Below are 22060 nucleotides of genomic sequence, written 5' to 3' on the forward strand. Positions count from 1 at the left end.
CTCGCCTCCAAACATTTGTCAGATGGAGATCAAGATAGGAAGGGTAGGTACTATCCCCTATGTTTAAATAGTTACAAGGTATAAATGTTTAGAAAACTATTAAATAAAATATTGTTATCCTTCAAAAAAGGCTATAATGAGATATTACTACATATCATCTTTAGGACCAAATCAGAATGGATGACAATATCTAGCAGTGCACAGATTGAGAGCAACTGGGTCTGTCAGGCATTGATGATAGGAATGTGATTTAGAGGAAAATTTGCAATCTCTTATGAATTTAAAAATATACTTCCCATACCATCCAGCAATTACTTTCTAGGTATTTACTCAGGAGAAATGACTACTGATATATTCAATAGTATGGATGATGATAATAAACAGTGTGCACCCCGTATACTTGTTATGCAGATTAAATGACTTAATATATGTAACAAATTTAGAACAGTGCATAACACATGAACACAATTTAAGTACTAGTTGTTTGCTTTTTTTATTGTTTTTATTGGACATTAGCACAAGTTTTCATTGGAAACTTTCTAGTAGTACTTATAAGAATGAATAACATGGAAGGAAATGGAAACTTTTGGTGGGCAGAGCAGAACCAGAGAATGTATATTATAAGATGTAAGAAGCACTAGAGTAAGAATGTTTTTCTCTCTTGTTCACTGATATAGGCCAAGTATCCCAAATAGAGTCTGGCATAGAGAAGTCAATAGATGCTTGTGGAATTGAATCAGCATGGACATGAAGGTACAATTCCCGCATGTCCAACACTTATGAAAATTAAACATTCCATTACATGTGAACATCTACAGCTCAACATGTAATGCACATGGGAATAGAATTTGAAATTGTTTCATGAACTACTGTCCCAAACTTGAAAAATGAAATCTGCATGAAGTAGATAATTTGCAGGTAGGAAAAAAGGCTACAAAGGGCCTTGGTGATAAGTCAAAGGCATCTGATAGGACTAAAAGAAGATGGCAATAATTTACATTAGCTGAGGGAAAAAATGGGAGGAAATGGAAAAACTCTAAGGAAACAAGTTTTTGTTGATCAGGGAATTCCTTACTTCTTCTCTATGAGGAACGTATCACACTGAACCTTGCACAGTTAAACTTGACAAAATTTGGTTTCATCTTCCTCCCTTCCTTTTTGCTAGTCTATATGGTTAAGAGATGACCAATATGAATGGAAGTTCACAAAATGATTATCATGAAAACTAAACTTTTAATTCTGCCTTGGACGTCCATATACAGCTTGCTTTAAAGTCTTAGGAACACCTTTTTACATGAGCAGAATGGCTTTACATAATGGCCCCAGATGCTTCATTACAAAAGAGATAATGTACCTTCTTCAACACCTCAAGCTGAGCATCCCTGACTGCTCTTCAGTGAGTGAGCCAATTATGTCAGTTAGTTGGCAAGGGACTAGAGCAAGTTGCTACTATCATGTGATTCTGTTTACTTTCCTGTGATACTTCCTATGAAAAGGAACTTTACAGCATTGTTCTATCTTTTCTATTCTCCCATTAGTCTGTTTTTCCTGAGACACATATTCTTACGCTTTAGGTTATCATGAACTATTGGTGAGACCATGGCTGATTTGCAAGATTGACTTGCACACTGAACTCAACTTGATTTTGTAAACAGCTAATGCAAAGAGAGATACTCTGGGTCTAAGCAATTCTCTATTCAAAGTCTTGTGCATTCAGGCAAAACTGAATTCCCAATCTTGATATGTTGTGAGTCTATAATTTTAGAAGAGATGCAGGGGTGTGGGTCTTGATGAATGCAAGTTAATATGGCCACGCATATTACCTGTCCAGAGTCAGTCTTTTCACCCAACTGATCTCTCATTGGAGAGTGCATGAAATAGGACAGTACATTGGAAAAACGGGGCCAGAGTGAAGAAACGGAGCTGAAGGAAACAATGTCTATGAGTGAAATGTGAAATCTCTAAAAAGTGAAATGCTTTTGCTATGCTGTAATGGAAGATGAACTAAAATTTTATCAATAAGCAGTCTTAAAGGCCACTTCTAAAAGAACACTCCTCTTATATTAGTTCAGTGATACAGAAGAGTAAATATAAAATAACTGTGAAAATATAAGAATATAATGATAGATATTAAATTAGTTGTCCCTTCCCAGTAGCATGAATAAAGAGCTATCAACCATAAATTTCAATGGAATTACCTATTGGATGACAAAACCCCTAATATAAAGAGATTTTAGATCCAGTTCCTAAACTGACTACTAGTAATTATTCCTATAGAAAAACAGATTTATTCCTAAACATTGGCAGTGAACTATGTCAGAGTAAACTACTTTTTTCTTCAGGTTAAAATAAATTTTAAAAAATACCTCAAAGGGTTCATAGTTATCTGGAAAATCAAATTTAAGTGCATAATCTCAATATCAATAAATTTAACCTATTGTGATAGGTTTATGTAGTACACAATTTAAATTAGCAATGCATACTTCATGAAAATTAAACTGTTTCATATGTAGTTATAAAAAGGTGAAGATGAAATCATCAAATACGAAAGAAAATACTAGTATCAATAGATATTTTATTTTTATTTTTTAAAGATATTTTAAATATTCCACAAAAAGTCTATATATTGGCATGTCTACGTGTGTGTTTATACAATTTTTTTGCGTAAGCATAAGCATACATCTGTGTATATATGTGCATATATATACTTATTATATAAACAGGTAGAATGTTAAGGATTTTAAGAGGAAACTGTAAAGAAGAAGAAAGAAAGCATTGCTTATCCTCAGACTCGAGAGACTGTTATTTTACATAGGTTCACACTAATTTAATCTGTAGCTCGTCTAGGTGAGTAAGTATCCACAATATGCCTTTAACCTTATGATGTAACCAAAAGTCCCTTTAAAAAACAAAACAAATAAAAACAAGGCTTAGATAATAAAAGCCAGGGTCTACTTGACAATATTTCATGTAGTTCTGATGAATTTTAAGAAAGATTATGTTCATTTAGACAGGTACCTTGCTAAAAGTTGAGCATCTTGATTTCTATGACTTTTAAATATTAGAATTATCATGTATATTTGGCACAGACGGTAAATGTTTACTAAGTGAGTATTGACTTAGGTCTTGGGTATTTTAAATGGTTGAGTTTCTGAGTTGATAAGCAGGACAACTGAGTTAATAAGTTGTCCTTATTAAAAAGGAAAAAGGTGTGTGTGTATATGGATTTCTGAAATTTTAATGACATTTATACTATTCAGCTAACATTCAATTTATTTTTTGACTATTAATATGAAATCTTCCTTTATTGAAGCACATTATTAATTTCCTGGTTGCTTTTATTATTGCCCAAAGGTAGTAGAAAATTCAAATTCAGTTAAGTTAAAGTTAAGCAATAAAATTTATAATAACTATGAATAAATACAAAGATTAACATACCTTTTTCCATGAAATGTGACAATGTTATGATCACAATGCACATCTACCACTTGAACCTAATCCGTATTTTTGACCTAAGAAATCCTATCCATTAACTTTTCCTTTTTCTTGATATTATACCATTAAGAATAATCAGTAGGAGAGTCAACCCCATGTACAGCACTGTGAGGTGAATACCAAAATGAAGTAGTATCTGTATAACAGCCAATCAACCAACAATGTCAACGAACAACCATTTTTGACAGCAAGAAGAAATGCATGCTATGATTTATTTATTGACAATGGTTTCCAGAATGTACTATATCCACCTCAAGGATGCATAAGTTACATTACTGGGGTAGAATAAGAGAGTATTAGAATTATTTTATTAATCTTTTAGTTTTCTACTTTTGGTTTCCTGTAATACCTTTATTAATCATGAACAGAGAATCATAATATATTACAGATATATCGTCATATATTTTTTAACTGGTTGAAGAATATGACACCAAAAAATGTTGAAGACTTTTAGGGAAGCATGTTAGGGAGTTTAACTGAAAAGTAAAATTGAATATAGAGAAAATGTTGGGTTAAGTGCTTATTAGAGTGGTTTAACTATCAGCTTTATCATGTAAGTGGTTCTGCTATGGTTCTCACTTACATTTCTAAAAATTTGTATCAGCAGGAAACAGATGTACACTTCAGGAGGTAGCCAAGGAAAATATAATACGAGAACTACTTATACAGGAGTCAATAGAGTTTAGATAAAACAAGGAATGGTTGGTTGTACACTGGGCTAGTAATCAGCGGTTAAGTCATCACTATTCCTAAATCTTAAACGGAAAGGGAGAAGGCAATTATATGAGCTCATAAAAAATACCTTTTTGCAGAGGGTCACCTGACAGAGACTGTGGCCTTTGGTTTGGGGACAGATGATGTCTACTCTCCAAGGAAGAACCAAGGGAGTAGATATCTTGACTTTACTTTTTGCCACCCTCCAAACTCTTCCTGGTCCCTCCCCTTGGCCGGATCCAATCTGAAGCCAGAGAAGGACGTGCACAGATGTAGTCCATACAGGACAGCCTCCTTGGGCATAGTTTGAGAAAGAAAGTGGAGTGTGGATATGCAAGAAAAAATTGAAAATTTCCTGCTGCATTCCACTCCTCTTTATTCTTGGCATCTTTTCTTTTCCAGATGAAAAAAAGGTGTCTCTAATACAAGGGATACATGAATCCCATCACCTACCATAACCTTATGACTTGATGTCAGTTTAGTCATATTCCCACATAAAATCTATAATGTTGGCAAACCTCAGTATGCCAGCTTTATGTAAAATAATCTAGGGGGAAAAGTGAGAGAAGAAATTCTCAACATAAAATATAGCTGCCATAGTCCCATAACTTGTGTAACCTCTCATATGACCTTAAATGGCAATTATATATTCTTCTAGCTACATCCACTCAATGTGTATTCCAAGCTCTGTCAGTGACTGGGCTATAGTATTCTTTATCTGGCGATATGATCTTGTGGTATAAGCCTTTGATTGCTTCTGCCTTGATTGGATTGCTTCATTATTCTGTTACCTGACCTTTTATAGAAGTGAGGCAATCCAGAGAAACCTCTAGGTTCTAGAAATGGTTCTTGCTTCCATTGTGCGGCAGCAACCTGATTTCCTATTGTTAAATAACATCAATCACCTCAACCATGGTTGTAGTCCCTTTCTCTGCCAGTAAGTTTAAGAGCTCGAGGAGTATACAATGGCCTGAGGGCATACTTACTTTCCAATTTAACAGAGATTGTGTTGTCTAGGGGAAGCATTTCTTCTGTGTAAACTAGGGCACTTCTACCTATTTGCTGAAAGAAGCTACTCTCACTACCTTCCTCAGTTTCTGGATTTGTGCATTTTGACAGCAGGAGAGATGGCATGTGTTGGATAATGGTGTAAGGTCTGTAACATCTGGTGGGAGGCCATCCCAAATCCACAAGATTTTGTCTCTCGAAAGATGCTACAGCAGTCTTTAGCAGATTATTCCATTCTATCAGATCTGCTACTTGTAGATGTTGAGACCAGTGGATTTTGGGGTGAGCTCATGGACACATTTCTTTTGTTGCAAACTACTTCCCTTTGTCTGAGGTAAGATTATGTCAGATCCAAAGAAAATAAGGATTTTGTAAGCCTACATACAGGTCATGATGCTGACAGAATTGTGACCAAAGAAGGAAGATTCCATATATGTCTCTTCCTGCAAGAAAACATATTTTCCCATCGTGATAAAAGGAGTCAAGTAGAAACAATGTCATACCAGTTAGACAGAAGGTGCCCTATGAATGGCTTTGTGTTGTCTTCTGCCGTCAGCACACTGGTTGGCCATAACTGTATCAACTGTAAAGAGGATTTTTGGTGTGTGTGTGAAGAGAATTTCATGTTGTCAAACCTGGCCCCCTGTGTTATCCTGGCCTACTAGTAACTTTCCCATTGAGAAACCACTTGGATTAATGAAAATGAAGACTAATAGCTATAGAATAGGTAATTTTGTGCGTCTGATTATTGAGGTCCCTCTGCAGCGTCAGCCTTCTCTGGAAGATTAAATGGGACATGAATATCCATAGTTTATGCTCTTTCGAAGGGGACCACTCCTATACTTCATCAGAACTTCTTGTCATCAACTTTTCAATTGGGTTCTTTTAAGTCCCTTACCAGTGGCCCAACTTGTCAGCTACTGCTCGAGGATTAGTGTAGATCACGACCTCAAGCTCTCTCTCCCTTTATGCTGGTTGGGGCATAGGGGGTGGGTAAAATGGGTATATTTTCACAAACTTGGTGAATCACAGGTGTGATGACAGATCAAATGCTGGGAGTTTATCATTTTGTATCTTAGGAACAATTTATATTAAGTATTAGGCTATGTAAGGGGCTTCTTTAAAATGACCATTGTTATGGAGCCTGGGTGACTCAGCTGATTAAACATCTGGCTTCTGCTCAGGTCATGATCTCAGGGTCCTGGGATAGAGCCCTGTGCCAGGTCACACTCAGTGGGGAGTCTCCTTCTCCCTCTCCTCTCTCTCTCTGCCCCTCCCCCCGCTCATGCTCTGTCTCTCAAATAAGTAAAATCCTAAAATAAAATAAATAAAATGACCATTTTTCTACTTGAAATGTGCCTTTACAGAGGGCTTCCCAAAGCAGCTGGCAGCCTAAATTGTTGCTTTTGCTTCCGAATTTGTTTGTTTGTTTGTTTTTGTTTTTTTGGCAGTGTAGGCAGAGGTTGGAGGTGGGATTTCCTACTTAAAGCTCAAACTAAGGCTATTACTAGAGCTATTGCAAGATGAAGGTCTTTTAAATAGTTTTAATGAGGAAGCTCATTCTTAATGTAGAAGGAAGTAATTTCATATTTCAACATTATTTATTACCTCAGCGAACACTTTAAACGCTGGGTCAATTGTTTCCAGGAAACATTTATGACTCTAGCATGTGCCAAACAACCTCTTACTGAACGTAAGAATAGCCCTAGCTTAATAGATGTGTACCATGTTTTTGAAGGACGATTAATGAAAACAAAGTCAAACATTTTATACTAATATAGGAATTTGCTTTTTCCTAAAAAGAAACCAAGGACTTTGCTACTTGTCTTTGCTCGGCTACTAAATGTTTTCCTTATCTGTAAGCTGTACTGAAGCTCCTGGAAAGAACTTTCCAGCTGGGGGAAAAAAAAAACACCATAATTCTTTATGGGTGATCTACCTGTTTTTCATCTTATGTACAGTGAGAAGCTTTCCTTCCTTCAGGAACTCCACCCTACACTGATCCTTCTTTTTTCATGCCACCAGCATCCTACTGACTTTACTTTGTACCTGTCACTGTCACAGCAAGTTGTGTCTCTCTTCACTGAAGCCACATTTCTGATTAATATGGGCTGAAATCATCTTATGTGGCAAGGGACTGATTGAGAAAATACAGATAATTCTAAAGAAAGGATGTAAAAACTCTTCTAATGAATCGCTACTAATCTTCACTGATGACAAGGGCATGTACATCATGGAACTTAATTTTTTATAGAAATGGGCTATTTTGGAACATTCTTCCATGATCTCTTTTTCTCATTTGATAATAATATGAACATCCTCCATATCATTAAATTCTTTTGTATAGGAAATTTTTAATTATTGTATGGTTTCATTAAATATAATATAGTTTATAGTATTTACTGCATGTGCATATGCGTATATTCAGAGAGAGAGAGAATATATATTTATTTTCACCTACATCTACAGACACATAATACAACTTTAATCAGCTATGTTGGTAAAACTTTGGACATATTGTATTTATAGTTTCTGAGAAGATATTTAAAAAAAAAATTCTTGAGTTAAAGGTTATAAGCTGTGTTTCATCTTCTTGTATAGAGCATTATAGGAAGGTGTGATACGGGCACCCACTATAGTACTTATGTGCATTGTCATATAACATTCATTCATTCATTCATTCATTCATTCATTTTGTTTCTAAGTTAACTGCGGTATAATTGAAAAATAAAAATCATTTAGATTGATGATGAATAATGTGGTATTTGGGTTTTTTGTTTTTTTTTTTTTTAAGATTTATTTATTCATTCATGAGAGACACACACAGAGAGAGAGAGGCAGAGACCCAGGCAGAGGGAGAAGCAGGCTCCTCCAGGAGCCCAATACAGGATTCGATCTTGGGATCCCGGGGTCATGACCTGAGTCGAAGGCAGCTGCCCACCCAGGCGTCCCTACAATGTGGTATTTTGATATATGTGTCTCCCATCCAAGTACTATAACCAGGCCCGAACCCTGTTTAGCTTCCAAGATCAGATGAGATTGGGCATGTTCAGGGTGGTATGGCTCCCATCGCTCATGCTCTCTCTCTCTCTCTCTGAAATAAATAATAAATAAATAAATCAGATATATAAAAAATAAAATAAATTTTTTCTCACTCAGTTTTTTTCTACCTGTAGATTGTCTAATCTCTCTTTTCTCAAATAAACAATGCTCATTGTAAAGGAGACATTTCTGCAATTGAGAAAACAAGTTCATAATACAGTGTACATAACCAATAATGAAATTAATTTGTAGTATTCCATTGATAGATTGGTCAATTTGTTTGTTTTTACGTAGTTATCCTCCTTATCGATAGGAATTCTAAGATAAAAGTCAATCTCCTTAAAATCTTTGCAGTATGAACCATGATAAAAAAATGAAATATATATATATATATATATTCACACGCACATATATGTAAAGATTCTGCTTTTATATTTCTACAAGCTTTCCAATGTCATTTTGAGTGAACTTAATCATTATTTTTTAATGATTTCACCATATAATTAGGAAAAAAAATGACTTACAGCACAGTATATTACTTTTGCAGTTCAATCGAGCTTTGGAATCCGGCATTTCCATTCATATTCAAATTAATAATCATGAAATCATAATGTAGATTTTGTTGCCTTTTGTGTTACATTTGCCTGTTAGAGCAGAAAAGTTAAATAAATATTTTACTGATGCTTCCTTTTTTTTAAGTTTGGCTTTGGGGGACATGATATTGTGTGGATGTAGGTGGTCTTTTTTTCTTTTTTAAGCTATGTAGAGGAGAGAAATGAACAGGTTAGAAAAGAAATAGGAGTTGCTTTTTAAACAAATTACAGACCAGAGATAAACCACATACCCAATCCCTTAATCTGTCCCATTTCTTATTTATATTAATTGAAGAAAAAATACTGGCTTTGTAGCAAGATGCATTCTTCCAAGTAACACTCAGAAAAAGAAAAAGGCTACTTCCACATTGTAATTACTTAGCATTCTTTTTCATTTTTGCTTGAACAAGGTGAAAAATGTCAGTAGGTCTGCTCATGCAAAAGAAAAGAAGTATAAAATATCAAACATGCATTCATTAGAGATTATTATAGAAAAGAGTATTTAACTTTAGGGAGGAAACACTTAACCTGATACACATTAAGTTCTCCTCTCTTCTCCTCTAAGAAAATGAGAATAATTAAGGAGAATGATTACAGGTGCTGCTAATTGGTTCCAACCTTAAGGACACCACTTATGACACTTTTGTTTTTATTGATGATAATTCTATAACATAATCATACTTACTCTTATTACCATTGACAAAACTATCGTCTTGAGAATGCTAAGCACAGCAAATGGCTGTACCTTTGAATATATTACAAAAAACAAGTGCTTTTGTGTGCCTTAGTTGATCTTCATGCCATTAGATGTAGCTGAGTGCCACGTTTTTCCACTTGGAATAAATGTTAACCCTGACTACTTCCTAGACTTGGTAGCATTTGGTGGACTCCGGTGCATTTTTCTGCAATGTGATATGCACTTGTTGGAGTGTATAGAGGGAATTTATTTTTTTATTTTTATTTTTTTAAAGACTTCGTTTATTTATTCATGAGACAGAGAGAGAGGCAGAGACACAGGCAGAGGGATAAGCAGGCTCCCTATGGGGAGGCCCATCCAGAACTCGATCCCAGGTCCTGGGATCACAGGATCATGACCTGAGCCAAAAGCAGATGGTCACCCATGAGCCACTCAGGTGCTCCTATAGAGGGACTCTAAAAGAAATGTAAATGGTGAGTTGATTTCTTAATTTCTAAGAATTCTTGACCTCAAAATCTTTAATCACTTTTGATTTTCTGAAGGACTTTTAAAATTTAAGAAAAATTTTGAACAGCTCTTCTTTTAATGTTATTTTTCCCTTGAACTCTTCACTCTTTTAAAGAACACGTACATATGCATGTGTGTATACATGTATTAACTCATATCACGTTAGTTTTCAAAAACTTTTTCTTCTCTCTTTCCATAACTGCCATCATTTTTATGAGAAAAAAAGCAACTTTAAATAGTGTGTTCCTACTCTCTAGTCAGTTACCTTGCCCAAGTCCTGAAACCTTAACTGAGGGATCCCTGGGTGGCTCAGCGGTTGGGCGGCTGCCTTTGGACCAGGGAGTGATCCTGGGGTCCCGGGATCGAGTCCCGGGATCAAGTTCTGGGTCAGGCTCCCTGAGGAAGCCTGCTTCTCCCTCTGCCTGTGTCTCTGCCTCTCTCTCTCTCTGTCTCTGTGTGTGTCTCTCATGAATAAATAAATAAAATTCTTTAAAAAAAAAGAAAAACAAGGAATTTGGATACATGCGGTGACACAGAGAATGAATAATGTACTGCACACACACACATAAACAAATGCACAAAAAAGAAACTTTCTTGAGAATTTTATGCCATGTCTTCAAAACAGAGATGATAGGCATATGAGGTATAATGCAACAGCTGATGACAAGAATGATATTTAAATATATACATTTTATTACTAAAACAGTAAATTATTAAAGAAATGACAATTGAAACAACACTAATAACACAAATTATTTTGCATATCATATGGAGGGGGAAGATAAATACTACACAATGCTGGCAAGAGTATGGAGAAAGTAGTGCTCTGATTTTCTGCAATAGTGCTAATCGGTAAAACTTTTTGGAAATTACTTTGAAAATACATCTTGAGGGATCCCTGGGTGGCGCAGCGGTTTGGCGCCTGCCTTTGGCCCAGGGCGCGATCCTGGGGACCCGGGATTGAATCCCACATCGGGCTCCTGGTGCATGGAGCCTGCTTCTCCCTCGGCCTGTGTCTCTGCCTCTCTCTCTCTCTCTGTGACTATCATAAATAAATAAAAATTGAAAAAATATATTAAAAAAAAGAGAAAATACATCTTGAGTTTCAAATATTGCATAACCTTTGACTCAGCGATACTATGTTTATAAATGGACCATGTGTGTACTAACACAAGTCATACAAAAATGTATGCACAGAAGTATTTGCTGAGTGAGTGTTGAGCTTTAGCTCTAGAATCAGACAGACCTGAGTTGTAATTACCATTTCGTTACTTTCTTTTTTAAATATATATATATATATATATATATATATATATATATATATATATATATATATATTGGAGTTCGATTTGCCAACATATAGTATGACACCCAGTGCTCCTCCCATCAAGTGCCCCCCTCAGTGCCCATCACCCTGTCACCCCATCTCCCCCACCTACCTCCCCTTCCACTTCCCCTTGTTCCTTTCCGGAGTTAGGAGTCTCTCATGTTCTGTCTCCCTCTCTGATATTTCTCACTCATTTTCTCTCCTTTCCCCTTTATTCCCTTTCACTATTTTTTTATATTCCCCAAATGAATGAGACCATATAATATTTGTCCTTCACCGACTGCCTTATTTCACTCAGCATAATGCCCTCCAGGTCCATCCATGTCGAGGCAAATGGGGGGTATTTGTCGTTTCTAATGGCATTACTTTCTAGATATGTGAGCTTAGGCAAGTTACATAGCATGTCTAGATTTCACTATCCTTTGAGAATTAAATGAAATGATGTCTATAAAGTGTGTAAGAAAGAGTTTGGCACCTCCTAAGTACTTGAGAGATGTTTATTAGTCTTTGTAGTGAAGATAATATTGTTATAAATATTATGCAACATCATTTATAATAGTTAAGGTTTCAAAACAAGCCCCTTATTCAACTGGGATATCAGTTAAATAAACTTAGGTTCATTGAATAGAATACAACAGAGTCACGCAAAAGAAGAAGATCAATCTATGTGGAAGAAAAGGCAAGAAATACTTTGAAAAACATAGTTTTAGTATTAATAGTATTATTCCACGTGTGTGAAAAGACACTAATATATTTTGACTAGTCTATTATCAACAGAAAGAGGGAAAAGAATATGAACCAACATATTAATAGTGGTTATCTCTGGGAAGTGGAATAATGAGCCATTTTTATTTTTCTCTATTATATTTTTTGAGAAATTTAATGTTTTTTAAGGTCATTCTTTATTGTCTGCCAAAGTCAAAAAATGTATCAGGAAAAATTAATCCTGCTTTTCTGGCATTAAGGATATAGACCAGAATATGTCATCTATCTCTATGTATGGAGATATAGATATAGATATAGATATAGGTATAGGTATGTAGATATAGATATAGCTGCATACCATATCTATAGATAGAGATAGGTGACATATACTGGTCTGTAGATAGATATAGTGTATGAATGTATCTTTATATCTCCATACATAGAGGTAGATGACATATTCTGGTCTGTAACTTTAATAAAAAAAATAAGATGCACATATAAAATATTAAGTAAGTAGGTATCATGTAGCCTGATATGTTCTTTATTTGAAAGTTAGAGAGAACCATGGAAATTCATTAACACTTTTTGTGGTATCAGTACTTAAAAAAGAAACCCTAGAAATGGAAGGAACCTCAATACTTCTCTGAGTCCAGCATCTCACCAAGAGCACAAATTCACTGAAAGCCAACTCCACTAACTTCATCTGATTTGGGGGATAATAAGCTACTAACTCCAAAAGTAAAACATTGCTGTTAGAACGTTATTTCTTAGATTGATTAGAATGTGCTTTCTCATAAAATCCCTGCCATCATTTCTATTTTTGTTTCATAAACTGAATGAGGCTCTTTATAAACTCTCTTTAGATGAGAGCTTTTTAAATAGTTTCAGGTTGGATACACATAGTTTTTTCATTTAAGATTTTCCCCAATTCTTATTACTTTTCTGTGTATCAGAGGATTTCCAGGCTCATTACCTTCTTGGTGCTCATATCTGAACGTCCTCAGAGACACTTATTCTCCTTTAGAGTCTGACTCATGCCATTCCAAAGTCAGGATAACCTTTCAAAGGGAATAGTCAGCTTGGTGATCCAGCTGTTTATTAGTCCTAGCAATATCAGGCTTGATGTTCTCTAACTATAAGTATCAAGGCAGACAAAAGTTTCTTTACTATTTTCTAGTTTCAAGCCTATTTTATTATTTTCGAATTTGTATTTTTATGAAATGTAATAATTTACAAATTATTTTAACAAGCTTTATATATCTTTTATAAATCTTGCAAAATTTTAAGGTAATCCGGATCCAAATATTTGCCCTCTTAAGTAATGTGGGAAGCTCATTTCAGTACAATTAAAGTGTTAGGAACTATGAAATAGCAACACATTGAAAGAGTCAAGACCAGACCACATTCCTTTCATTTTAACTTAATTTAACATCATCATGAAGAGTAAATTAAGGGTTGACTATATTTTTCAAATTATATATTAACATACATACACACATATGCATGCACGCACGCACACACACACACACACACACACAGAGACACACATTGAAGCATACTTTGGAGCAAAAAGGGACATTAGTGTAGTGATGACTTGTAGGGCAATCACCAGAACATTAGCCTTATATGGGATTCTAAGCTCTCTTAATAAATAATCAAGCCTAGAATATTGTTGTGAAGTTCCACTTACGAGGCACATAGTGCTCAAATTCAACTTGACATTTGATATTCTATGTCACCACTATGAAAGTTCTTGTATTTTTTGAAAATGCTTTGACAGGGAGTCAATTTGCAATTGAGATGAAGGATTATCGATGTTGCTTGCTTTTATAAAGATGTAGTGGGAGGAGACATGTAAAATATCAAAACATTTAGTTGGATGTGAGAAGAAACTTATCTTGGTGTATTTTCAAAGCTTCTCTTTTATTTTAAAATATTTTTAAAAATATGACAGAGAAGTTTTAAGATTTGGGATTTGACAAAGGGTGAAGCCGTTAATGCAGGGAGGTGCTGCCAAAACTCAGCTGACAAGCGACCTGGGACACTCACCTTTCTCACTAGGTCCTTGTATTGATCCAAATTTTTTTGAAAATTTATCCTCTAAGATTATTTTATTGGATTGTTTGTTTAACAGACAGGCAGAGAGCAGGGAGCAGGAGAGGGAGACACAGACTCCTCAAGCACACTCGGCCCCAAGCGCAGAGCCTGCCAGGGGCGGGTTCCCAGGATGCTGAGGCCATGACCTGAGCCACAACCAAGAGTCAGATGCTAAGTGACAGAGCCACAGGCGTCAAGCCCCGTGTTCCTGCTGTGGGCACTCCTGCCTTCCCCCTGCCCCCCGCAGCCACTGAGAGCTCGGGCTTTGGTCTGCGCTCCAACTCCCAGGTGGTCTGGAGGCTACAGTGCAGGCTGCACGTCTCCTCTGTCCCACCTCAGGCTGAAAGGGCCTCAGCCCTGAGAAGGAATCAGATCTGCCCAACCACCCCCAGCCGGAGGGAGCTGCTGGAGCAGCAGGTAGAAGAACTGGTGCCTGCCTTGCTGCACATTGACTCCTTGTCCATATTTGAATTCCTAAATGTTTTGGAGGAATATGGCACCCCTGAAGAGGTGCTGGACCTGCTGTTTGCAAAGTGAACACCCTGACTCCACAGCCCAGTGGGATGGGCCACCTACTTGTTGGGAGTCTTGGGGAATGTTCCTGAACTTCCCGGCCCCTGGGGCTGCTCCTCCGACTGGAGTAGAGTCATGCAGGGCCTAATTGGGTCCCGCAGGGCAGCCCCCGGGCCTGGCCTGTGACAGGTCGGCTAGAGGGGCTGTGCTTGTGCTCAGCAGTCGTCGTTCTGTCCCCATGACGAAGCCTGTGCCGCCTCCCCACCGTCACCAGGGTCTTGAGCTGGCCTGTTTTACCATGGAAAGGGAGTTTTGAGTCCATCTGGGGTCTGTATCCTGGGGCATTCGCAGTAGGGGTCCCCGGGGACACCGGGGCGCCCAGGCCCACTTGGATATCGGCCATGGGCCTGGCCGGAGCCCTTTCATTCCTCAAGCATTCAGGAAGCGCCAGCAGGTGCAGGAGCTTCTCCAGGAGCTGCCCATGGCCCCACGCACAGAGCTGACGGCCCCCCAGGGCTCCGGACTAGTCAGAGGTCAGAGGGTGACAGCAGCTATGAGGAGAGATCGGGTCCACAGGACGATTCATGTGATGCCCCCCGCCCTCCTCTGGATATCGATGCATTGTAGCTTCCTGCAAGAAGGAAGGAATCCTGGACCAGTGGGAAATGTGAGTGAGCCCTGGCTCATGCAGGGGAGCCTTCCCTCTCCAGGAGGGCCGCGAGGGGGCTGTGGGCTGGAGGGGCTGCTGGACCCTCACCCCACAAGTCTGCAATTCCTGTGACAGGGTAAAGGTCTAATGGGTCCTTTGAGAAAAGAGGAAAGGAGAGCTGTGGATGGGATACGGGCTTTGTGGGAGAGCACTGGGACCCCTAATGGAGTCCTTCTCCACATCTGCCCCCTTCAAAGCCCTCTGTCTCCCCGCCACCTGGGACCCAGAGCAGAGGGTGTGGGGAGCATCGCACTCACCAATCTGGTGGCACCTGGACCCGGGTGCACAGCAGGTGCTCAGGAGGGCCAGTGAGGGCTCTTGGACCAGATGGCCCCTACCCTGTCAGATTAGAGTCAGTGGAAGGACACCCCCTGGGTGCCCCTCATGAGTGAAGCAGCGCAGAGCCACAGGAGGGAAGGCGGTGGTACCGGGCGGCTCCTGGCAAGGCCTGGCGAGACACAGAGCCCACACCCTCCCCGCTTGGACATTCCCAGAGTGACAGTGTGTGCAGTGAGGGCAATGACAGGCCAACGCCCCCCTTCCCCGGACATCTGCCGGTGGATTCAAGGGGCAAGTGGGCAGGGAGCCAGGCTGAGGAGTGAGTCCCAGTTCCCCAGGAAAGACAGTGATGGTCACGCTGCTGGTATGGGCTCCCACGCACAGAGGTCTCCCAGTCGCTCATGGTGTACCTGTCTGACTGCATTCTGGGGCCAGGGTGGAGAGGAGACCTACATTTGCTACAGCTTCAGCACAAATCTCTCTCTGCCAGCTTCTCTGACCATTCGCTCTCTTAGAGCTTCCCCCACTTGATGGGTGAGGGACCAAGGAGTACCATTCCTCTCCCTCGCTGGAAGGGGAGGAGAAGAGGACCTTGGGCTGCCTTAGCACAAAGCCAACACACACTCTCCTATGTAATGAAACTCCCTTTCCCGTTTCAAGTCTTTTCATGCAGTCTACCAGTGCATGATGACGGGCGACGATCACAGGACTGCTTTGCGTCTAGCACTCATTGAGCCTCTTCGAGAAAGTGGATACAACAGGGAAAGCCCCAGTCAACATCGTGTTAGGACTGCACCCTGAACGTTGGGAAGATAGAGAATGAGTTGACCATAATCCCACTTCTCTAAAACCAATGGCACCTCTTTTTCGTGTTTTCTCTTCCACTATCTTATCAAGTATTCATTGCATGTGGGTCCTTCTGATTTTAGGGGGCGGATCTATTTCCTGGATCTGAATGCCTGTTTCCCTTCCCAGATTAGGAAAGTTTTCAGCAATGACTTATTCAAATACATATTCTGGCCCTCTGGCCCTTTTGGTGCCCTCGGGAACCCCAATTAAATGTAGGTTTTTCTTCCTCAGGCTTTCGTTTATTTCCCTTAATCTATCCTCATGGTCTTTTAATTGTTTGTCTCTTTTTTCCTCAGTTTCCCTCTTTGCCATCAACTTGTCTTCTATGTCACTCACTCGTTCTTCCACCTCATTAACCCTCGTCGTTAGGACCTCTCCAGTTTGGATTGCATCTCATTTAATTGATTTTTAATTTCTGCCTGATTAGATCTAAATTCTGCAGTCATGAAGTCTCTTGAGTCCTTTATGCTTTTTTCTACAGTTACCAGTAGCTTTTTAATAGTGCTTCTGAATTGGCTTTCTGACACTGAATTGTAGTCCAGATTTTGTCACCCTGTGGGAGAGAGGACTCTTTCTGATTCTTTCTTTTGAAGTGAGTTTTTCCTTCTAGTCATTTTGCTCAGTGCAGAGTGGCCAAAAACAAGTTGTTGGGAAAAGGAGAAAAAGAGAGAAGATAAGGAAGAAAAGAAAAAGAAAAGAAAAAAAAAAGGGAAAAAGAAAGAAAAAAAAAGAAGAAAAGCAAAAAAGGGGGAAGAAGCAACAGAAATCAAAACACAAAAAACAAGGGGGAGTATCTTCTGGTTGTGTATACTGTAAATCCCTCGACTTCCCTTGACCTTTCCAGTGCTGCTTGGTCAATTTTTTTTCCCCCTGTCGGTCTAGCTGGTCTTCTGGGGCAGGGGTCTGCTGTGCTGATTCTCAGGTGTGAGCACTTGGGGGAGCTGCTCAGCGTCCTGCCTGGTGCAGGGCTCAGTGAAGGTTGTTTAACCTGTTTGTCCTGTGAGGACACAGTGAGGCTCAGTGGGGGTTGTTTACCCCTGAGGCCCCAGGAGGAACCACCTCAGTGGCGGGGCCAGCTCTCCAGCCCTGGAGTCAGCTCCCACAGTAACTGCGGAGCTCTCAGCCTGCAAGGGCCTGGATGCTCCCGCGGGGGGGGGGGGGGCCGCTGATCTGCTCAGCTCGGGGCCACCGGCTGCAGGAGTGTCCTTGCTGTCCTGGGCCCTCCTGGCCTCTGCCTGTCCCGGGGGGGAGTGCCGGTTCCTGGGCTGTGTCCCCAGCACCCTGTGCTCCTGGGTCCAGCCGTGTGTGCTGCAGCCCTTTAGGGAACTCGGCCGCAGGGTGTGGGCCTGGGGGTGCAGGTCCTGTTGGTGCAGGTCCTGTTGGTGCCCCTGGGAGCCTGAGCGCATCCCCGCCCTCCTGGGGTCCTACTCCACCTCCCTGCAAGCACCTTTCTGCCCGGGAAGATTGGGGAATCTCCCCGGGGTGCAGGTCCTGTTGGTGCCCCTGGGAGCCTGAGCGCATCCCCGCCCTCCTGGGGTCCTACTCCACCTCCCTGCAAGCGCCTTTCTGCCCGGGAAGATTGGGGAAGCTCCTGCTCCTCCGGGCCGGGCTCTCCCGTCCTGGGGGCTCTCGCCGCGGCCCTAGCCCAGCTCCTCGCGCCCCCCCCCCCACTCGGAGGCCTTTTTTTTCTTGTTTATTCATGAGAGACACAGAGAGAGGCAGAGACATAAGCAGAGGGAGAAGCAGGGTCCCTGTGGGGAGCCTGATGAGAACTCAATTCCAGGACCCTGGGATCATGACCTGAGCCAAAAGCAGATGCTCAACCACTGAGCCACCCAGGTGCCCCTCTCTTACTGCGTTTAAGGTCTCTTTAATCCTTAATGTTCACAGTTTCTCTCTGTTGGAGCTAGCTGTGGATTTCTTGTTTCTGTGAGATTTCATAATGTGTCCCGATTCTGAGGATTAATGTGTTTTATCATTTCTGGAACAAATTCAGTTATTATCACTTTGAATATTTCCTCTTCCTTATTTTCTCTAGTTTCTGCATCTTATACTTTTATCAGACATATGTTGCACTCTTTTTAAAAATTTTTTTTATTGGAGTTCAATTTGCCAACATACAGCATAACACCCGGTGCTCAGCCCATCAAGTGCCCCCCTCAGATGTTGCACTCTTAAATTCTATTTTACAGTCTTCTTAACCTTACTTTCATATTAAATGGGTTTGATCACCAAATTCCAATGTGTGCGTTTGTGTGGGGGGGGTGGTTTCCCCATACCACCAAGCACTTCTTCAACATCAACTGGGTATGCGACCTTTCAACTCAATTCTGACACTGCTCACCTAGAGATAGCTTCAGATTCCACACGTTAAGGGTTCAGTACCACAAGACTAGCTCCACTTCAGATACCAGTCACAGTCTGGTTGACTTGTCATTCTGACTATGAATCAGAGGTTCCCAGGGCCCCTTCCTTGGGTTGGATTAATTTGATAGAGCCGGTCATAGAACTCAGAGAAACTTAGATTACTGGTTTATTATAAAAGGATATAATTCAAGAACAGCCAGATGGAAGATATGCACAGGGCAAGTTATGTGGTAAGAGACACGGGGCTTCCATGACCTCTCTGGCATGCCACTCTCCCAGCACCGGCCATGTGTCTACCAACCCAGAAGCTTTCTCAATGTTATCCTTTGGGGGTTTTATGGAAGCCTCATTAGGTAAGCATGATTGATTACATCGTCGGCCATTGCTGATTCATTCAAACCTCCAGCCCCTCTCCCTTCCTCAGAGGTCAGGGGGTGGGACTAGAAGTTCCCACCCTTTATTCTTGGTTGGTGCCCCTGACAACCAGCCCCATCCTTAGGTGCTATCCAAGTCACCTCACTACCATAAACGCAGTTGTGGTGGTAGTGGGAAGGGGCTTGTTATAAGTAATAAGACACTCAGTAACCTTTATGGCTCTGAGGTGATTTCAGGAACTGAGAACAAGAGACCAAGTGTTATGACAAAGGATGCTCCCCTTGCTCTTATTGCTCAGAAAATTCCCAGGGTATTGGGAGCTATGAGCCAGGAGCTGTGGACAAGGGCCAAATAAATGAGAAATATATTTTGGTCATCTGAATGGCCAAATACATATTTCATATAAATCAAAATATCACAGATTGTTTCCTTCTTTCATCTCTTTGTGCTGTCTCTTGATAATTCCCTCACATCATCCTTTCTCTCTTCAGTGCCATCTAATGTCAAGTTTATCTTATTATTATTACATTATTATTTCAATGATCATATTTTTCAAGCTGCTATTAGAAAATGGTGTCCAGGGACACCTGGGGGGCTCAGCAGTTGAGCGCCTGCCTTTGGCCCAGGGCCTGATCCCGGAGTCCTGGTCCCGGGATCAAATTTCACTTTGGACTCCCTGCATGGAGCCTGCTTCTCTGTCTCTCTCTCTCTCTCTCTCTCTCTCTCTCTCTCTCTCTCTGTGTGTGTCTCTCATGAATCAATAAATCTTAAAAAAAGAAAATAGTGTCCAATCTGAAGTGTATACTACCCACTGAGTTTACTTCAATGACTATATTTTTCATTCTGGTGTTGGTTTTGTTGTTTGTTTGTTTTGGCATCTGTTCTGCAGTATCTTGTGCTTTTTAACAGAATTTCAAGTTTTTGTTCTATGCCTTTAATTACATGACATTATTGCTGAAGTGTTTGTGTAAATATGCCCTTCTTTATGCCTGCTGACCATCCCTCACACGGATTGTTTGCTCATATGTTTTCTAAATTTGGATTGTGAGCTCCTCTTCAGCAGGGCTTTCCTTGTGACTTGGACTATGGTGGTGTTACTACAGAGAGATAGACTGTGTATCTAACACCTCAGAGGTATCACTGACCTAAAAACAGTTTAATTTTTGGCTGTGGATTTCTGTATCACATAGTTCACGTTTTGGACTCAAAACAGGGTCAGGAGGTAGGCACAGAATTCTTTTTTTTTAAATATTTTATTTATTTACCCATGACAGAAACACACACACACACACACACACACACTCACAGAGACAGAAGAGAGAGACAGTGAAGCAGGCAAAGGTAGAAGCAGGTTCCCTGCAGGGAGCCCGACACAGGACTCAATCCCAGGATGCCAGCATCACCCTCTGAGACTAAGGCAGATGATCAGCTCTTGAGCCACCCAGGCATTCCAGGCACAGGATTTTAATATCTCAGGAGAATTTTTTTTTTAACTCAGACCTCAGTAGGAAACCTTACCATTTCTTTGTGATAACAGTTGTTTTAGATCCATATAGAAAAGCAGCAAAACCTAAGCTCCTAGCAGTTAACAAATTTAACAATCTGCACGCCAACCAATCCTAGACTGCCATAACATCACCTCAAGTGCTTATCTCTACTTATTTTCTTCAACTGGACATTTCCTTTTCATTATCTAGGATTGGCTGCACCATAATTTGCCTAAATCCTTATTTACATGCATTAAGGTTGTCTCGCATATTTCTCTAACTCTCATAAAAAATATCACCATGAATAGTCCTACAGGTATTGAGAATTATGGGTGTTGTTTTGTATCTTCCTGGTGTATGAATTTTTTTCTCAGCAGCATTCATCAACATCAGAAAGTCAAATTGTTGGAATCTCTCATACTGGGGATTTTCTGCCCAGGAAAGCAGAATAAAAAGATCTGTCAAGAGAGCATAGACTATGGTAAGAAAACCAATGAAATTATGAATCATAGATTCTGAAGTGGGCGAGGAGAGAAAACAAGATAACAGGAATCAGAATTAATAAGAAAGAGTGGGTGTAGGCCCCAGTGAAGTAGGATCAATTCAGTGATTACAGTGTAAGTTCAGGAAGTAGTAGCCAGAAAATGCAATGTATGTGTACATGATATCATGGGTGGGATAATTCTTGGGTCCTGGAAAAGACCAGGTATGGCCACAAGCAGCTGAAGTCGAATGGATGGGTGGATATTATTGATAAAGAAATCAAAGGAGAAGCCAAAGTATTGAATCTACATGGACACTGTGGATTCGATGGGATCATCTACATGGACACTGACATCACTCAAGACGAAGGACACTGAAATAGGCCTCAGTCCTATTTCTGGGTCCCTGGGTTGCTCAGTGTATTGAGCATCTGCCTTTGCTCCAGATCATGATCCTGGAGTCCTGGTATCTAGCCCCATGTCAGACTCCACAACTAGTGGGAAATCTGCTTCTACTTCTCCCTCTGCCCCTCCCACAGCTGTTTCTTTTTCTTTTTTCTTTCTTCTTTCTTCTTCCTTCTTCCTTCTTCTTCCTCCTTCTTCTTCCTCTTCCTTCTTCCTCCTCCTTCTTCTTCCTCCTTCTTCTTCTTCCTTCTTCTTCCTTCTTCTTCCTCCTCTTCCTCCTCCTCCTCCTCCTCCTCCTCCTCCTCCTCCTCCTCCTCCTTCTTCTTCTTCTTCTTCTTCTTCTTCTTCTTCTTCTTCTTCTTCTTCTTCTTCTTCTTCTTCTTCTTCTTCTTCTTCTTTCTCTTCTTCT

At 40.3% G+C, this 22060-nt stretch overlaps 1 long non-coding RNA gene across 23 annotated transcripts in view; it reads left to right on the forward strand.

Moving 5' to 3' along the window:
- The window catches only part of LOC140605336 (uncharacterized), a 34461-nt gene that overhangs the window by 6656 nt on the left and 5745 nt on the right, over positions 1 to 22060 (forward strand). For 4 of the 23 annotated variants that reach the window (XR_012008056.1, XR_012008052.1, XR_012008064.1 and 1 more), the window contains 2 exons: positions 678 to 753; positions 21139 to 21245. The exons of 3 other annotated variants lie outside the window; for them this stretch is intronic. This is a non-coding gene — a long non-coding RNA (uncharacterized lncRNA). Of the gene's footprint in view, positions 1 to 677; positions 754 to 14222; positions 15366 to 21138; positions 21246 to 22060 lie in introns of all 23 variants that reach the window. 16 more of the 23 variants (XR_012008054.1, XR_012008050.1, XR_012008063.1 and 13 more) reach the window with 6 other exon arrangements.

Source organism: Canis lupus, chromosome 15 (genome assembly GCF_048164855.1).
Source record: "Canis lupus baileyi chromosome 15, mCanLup2.hap1, whole genome shotgun sequence".
NCBI classification, from domain to species: domain Eukaryota; kingdom Metazoa; phylum Chordata; class Mammalia; order Carnivora; family Canidae; genus Canis; species Canis lupus.